Raw genomic sequence first — 6,000 nt, forward strand, 5'->3', positions numbered from 1 at the left:
ATTTTTTTTGGTGGAATCAACAATGAAACAATGATATCTGATATATATAACAAAATCAAGTAATTAATGTTCAACAAAATAAAAATACCATCATTAATTTACAAAAATACTCAAAATGACATTCGAATAACAACACTAACTCTCATTAATAATTAACACGATATTATCTACCAAATCCAAACACACAAAAAACTGTTCGCTATCCAATATCTACACAAAAATTATATAAACCACTAAGACTATAACAACATTATAATTTCCATATAATTACACACACAAAAAAAAAAAAAAAAAAAAAGGCCACCAAAACAATCATGATTCCTTACAAAAGAAATGAAAACACAATCCACAAATCTATTACAATTACCCACAATTGTGCAACGAATCATTGCAAAAGCAATTCAGAATAACAACACCACTCTTCAAGCGATACGGTTGATGTAAGTTTTATTAATATCAACATGTTCGTTAATTATTGATCATTGTTTTGTTAGTCATATAGAAAACCAAATTTCGACTCTCAACAATTGAAAGGATTATGCCAATCACTTGTATCTTTAGTTCTTAACAGTTTTCTAATACATAAAAACCAAAATACATGTTAGAATCGATATTTATTGAACCATATTTTTCACACTTTTTTATGTTAACTTCGATCATACAGGTAATGATATTATGATTACCAATTGTTGAAACTATTATTTACATTTTTTTTTTTTTTTTTTTTTTGGTTGTGGTCTTGTGTTGGAAAACACTTATTATATTATATTGTGGTCTTGTGTTTGAAAACCATTATTACCTTACAAATTACATGTGCAAATCTAAACCAAAAAAACAAACGTGAAGAAGTCTTACATAGAAGAAATATCTTCAAACAACGACACAAACTACTAATGATAACAACGGCAGGGCTTCGATTTGAAGATCCTTGTAAAAGCAGAAAATAAGCATGCTTCACTACTGCTTGGAACACATTTGTTCTTCGTGGAACATGATAGAAATATAGGATTACAAATAGAGCTGGGCATTTGGGACCGGCCCAAAAGCCCAGCATCAAAAACCGGTCCTAGGACGGTCCTAGGGGGCCTGGTCCCAAAACGGGACCAAGCCTAAGGAGGAGGGCCGGGCCCTCCACTGGGCCCTCCTCCAAGGCCCAGGCCTGGGCCCAAATTTTTTTTGCATTTTATCTTTAATCTTTTGTAAAATTACATAAACCCCTAAAATAAGTATAAATTATATGGACTAAGATGAAATTTTATAAAATTATTAAAAAAAAAAAAATTTAACTTTTTAACCGTTGGCTGCTAACGGTCACAAGAGCAGCCAAGGTTATAAACTTATAATTATTTATTAATATAAGTTTTTTTTTTTTTTCCCCCCCACAACTACACTATAAATAACCCTAAAACCTTTCATTTTTTTCACACCAATCAATCCTCATTCTTCATTCTCTCAATCTCTCTACTCCAAATCTCCAATCAATTTCTCATTCATTTATATTTATAATTTATTCATATTATTTATTTATATTATTCAAATTTTTTCTATTTTTCAATATCATCGTAATTTCATAATATTATTAATTCTTTTCATTTTAATTATTTATTATTTTATCATAAATTTAATGTCTTCCCCAAATGAGTTTTACGTTCCATCCACCGAAGAAATTGAAGCTTCAATCCATTTTCACTATTTCCTCCAGAGGAAGCAGCTGTAATTCCACAACCACATTCGGTCGGGACGAGGTGTAGCCAAACACATGCGAGCTGCAAGTCAACGGGCACAGACATAGCCCAACCCCCCCGACCGTCAAAGAGGGTCGTGTCCGATGCCGGCGTACTTACCAAATCAAAAAGGCCAAAGACAAACGGGGAGGGGGAAGAATCGTGTGGGATATGTATTTATGTGGAACCATTATTGGCGCTGAGAAGGGGACTTCGATGAGCGACGACACGTAGAGAAGAAGCATCCCAAATAAATGCATCTTAAGCGAATCAAGTAGACAAATTCAAACTCAACTTAATTTTAATCCACAATCCTCAACTCTCTCAACATGGCAATACAATACACATGTGCACCGAGGAAATAGCAAGATATATAGGTGCACGGACTCCCATTTGTTTTATGAAAATCCTTTTTTTGTTAATATGGTTAAAACTGCATTTTGTCAACATATACGCTTGTTAGTAGAAGTACAAGTAGAAGAGATATACTAAAACTTTATAACAAAATAAATAATAAACTTAAAACAAATTTCAAAATTTTGGAAATATATATTGCACTTACATCAGACATATGGGCTTGTAGATCAAAAACTGATTTTTTAACTGTCACATTACATTTCTAGATCATAATTGGGGTTTACACAAAAATTGATAGATTTTAAACCATTATATGAAAAACATAGTGCTGAAACTATTTATTTTACAATTCTTGAGTTTTGCAAGAATATTTATTAACTGATAGAGTTGTAGCGCTAACGCTTGATAATGCAACTGCTAACATCGCGGCAATCTCTTTATTTGAAAAGAAATTGGATCCGTTTGGTAAAGGCAAATTTTATCACCAGAGATGTGCTTGTCACTCATCAATTTGATAGTAAAGCAGGTTTAGATGCTATAAATTCAAAGATGGAGAGGGTACGTAGAGCTATCGGATTTATCGTCGACGGTAGCAATAAAAGATGGCGGAGTACGTCAAATATTGTAAGCAAGGGAGTCACGGTTCGACCTTTGAAGTATGTACAGACATGCCTATCCGTTGGAGCTCTACCTACTTGATGTTGGAAAAAGCTTGCCAACCGCGAAACAAATTACAGATTTCGTCAACCAGAAGAACTATCAGAGGAAGTTGTCAACTATGATGATTGGGCGGTTGTGAACTTTTTTATTCATTTCTTAAAAAAATTTATGATGCTACTAATACATTAAGTGGTATTTATTATCCAACTACTAATTTAGTGTTAGATATTTTAGTTCAAATTGCTAAAACTTTTGCTCAATATAGATATGATAACATTTTAAGTGAAATTGTTTCAAGTACGGAAGAAATATATAAGAGATATTGGTTAGATATTCCATTCTTATATGGATTAGGCCTTTTTCTAGATCCTAAGTTTAAATTATCCATAGTTAACGGTGTAATTACTAAGTTAAGCTATTATTTAGGACATGATTATACGTCTTATTTGACTGACTTTAAACACAAATTGAATAGGCTTTTTTCTTTATATGAGAACAGGTACAATGGAAGTGGAAGTGGAACGTCTAGGAGAGGCGATCAGGACCATGATGCAGCCCCCCTCAAGGATTGAGCAAGTGGGCGTATGTGGAACGTGGCGGAAGCTCCAGCTCCAGCTCGTACATACATAGACCAAATGAGATGACTCGCTACCTACGGGTGGACCTAACCTTTATGACGATGAAGGAGCAACTTGACATGGATATTCTTCAATGGTGGAACTAACATGAAAGTCGATTCCCCATTATATCCCAAATGGCACGTGACATTTTATCTGTGCCGGTTTCCACAATTGCATCCGAGTCAACATTTTCAACTAGTGGTCGGGTTGTTGAAGATAGAAGATGTTCTTTAATCGATGAGATGATTGAAGTGATAATGTGTTTACAGGATTGGACTCATGCAGAAAAAAGACTACAACAGCACCCTGAAGATCCCGAACTATTCGAACTCTTTAAGAATACAGATTTGAATAATGTAACTAGTGTTGACGATGAAATTGAAGATGCATAATTTAATAAAAAAAAATATTTAATTGTTTATTTGTGAAGCATGAATGTGTGAAATGTGAATATTACATTTATGTTAAAAATTAAAATTAACTATTAATTTATTATTTTTTAAAATTAATTAAATTTTTAGAAACTTACTAATCAACCCCTAAAAAATACTAAAAACCCCCTATAAAATTTCGTTTTGCCCCCAAAATATTAAAAAAAAAATTGAGGGGGGAAAATAAAATTATCCAAGCCCCATGGGACCGGTCCTAGGCCTATGGGACCAGTCCCGACCAGGCCTAAGGCCTGGTCCGGGTCCTGGTTTTTCTCATGGGCCTGGGACCGGTCCCTTGCCCACCTCTAATTACAACTACTTATTGCATCTTGCAAACAAAATAACCAGCAAGCAATGTATCAAACCACCGTTGCACTAATCACTATGCATGACAGTAGAGGTGTAAAAATTCTAATGAAATTAGTGAAACTAACCAATCAATTCCACAAATTGAAAAATTGCGGGGAAGTGTTCAAGTCCATGACTCCAACTGCGACAATTCTCATTAAAAGGAGAATATTTCGGATTTGCAATAAAGAGAATCAAAATCGTATACATTGGGACAAATCAACGTCGCTAGAAAATATCACATGTCCAAGATGTAACGTAAATTATCAAATAGTATGTATGAAATATAATTTTTAGTGAGTTCGTTATATGATTTATTACACATGTAAAAATTTAAATGCTTTTTAATTTATTTTGAAAATAGAAATTAAAACTCATTGGATTGTCTACACCTGTTTGACAAACATCAATTTAAATATATTATAATGTAAATTAACAAAATCTATAAATAAACATTCCTATCACACAAAAAAAAAAAAAAAAAAAAAAAACTAAACCTCCATTCTATTACCAACCAAATTAAATCCCATGCCGAATGATAACATCCATTTGGAGCACGGTTGCCAAACCATTATTCACTATCCAACCAATATATTATAATATTATCATGACGTTTCTGACTTGAATACTTAACAAAATATTTATTACGTTTGCTACCATTTCGTATCCTCTTATTCAAAAACCTATTAATGTTTTTTTATCAACGCGTTTACTTATTACTAGACATTTATTTGTTTTCTCAAAGCACCTTTTGTATTCTCAAAAAACAAATAAATGATTTTAAATTTTAAATAAATAATTTACGTAATATTAAAGTGATAGCAGGACAAATTCAGAGAAGTCATGACCAGATTTAACATAAATCATTTTTTTTATCAACCAAATTAAATCCCACGCTGAATGATAACATCCATTTGGAGCACAGTTGTCGAACCATTATTCACGATCCAACCGATATATTATAATATCATCATGATGTTTCTGACGTGAATACTTAACAAAATATTTATTACATTTGCTATCGTTTCATATCCTCTTATCCAAAAAATTATTAACGATTTTTCAATTAACGTGTTTACTTATTACTAGACATTTATTCATTTTCCCAAAGCACCTTTTGTATTCTGAAAAAACAAACAAATAATTTTAAATTTTAAATAGATGATTCACATAATATTAAAGTGACGCGAACACAAATTTAGAGAAGTCATTGACCAAATGTTAAGATAAAATTAATAATTATACCTATATATTTATTAATATCAATTGTACACAGATGTTATTAAATCACTCATGCAAGTTGAGAAGACTACCTGAATATTATATGGTCTAATCGTACAATATATATTATTCTTGCGGACATGTCTTTGATATTCGATGTCATATTTTCATGCATATACATTTTTACCTCCTTTTCCAATTTATTCTTATTATCCTTTCTATTAAACTCGTGCCAATTAGATTTTATTCTTCTTAAACAACCATGTTTATTTATTATAACATCTTTATTCGTATTTCATCTGTTTCTTTTGTATTCCTAATTAAACAAAACAAATCAAAATATGTTCTGACGTGAATCAACAAAATTTTAATTAACAAACTAAGATACTCAATAAAACATAAACAATTAAAAAAGACCAATGCCGAACCATATAAATATTTTATATTAACAGATATATTATCATATCATCACAACATCTCTGACTTAAATAGTTAACAAAATATTTATTACCGTTTCCTTTAAAACTGTGCCAATAAAATATTATTATTATTAGATCACCATGTTTATTTATTGTTGATCGGTGCATTGTACTATCATGTGATATTTTTTATGTAACATTACTATTAAAAATCAGGATA

Source organism: Pistacia vera, unplaced genomic scaffold, assembly GCF_008641045.1.
Source record: "Pistacia vera cultivar Batoury unplaced genomic scaffold, PisVer_v2 Contig343, whole genome shotgun sequence".
Lineage (NCBI taxonomy): Eukaryota > Viridiplantae > Streptophyta > Magnoliopsida > Sapindales > Anacardiaceae > Pistacia > Pistacia vera.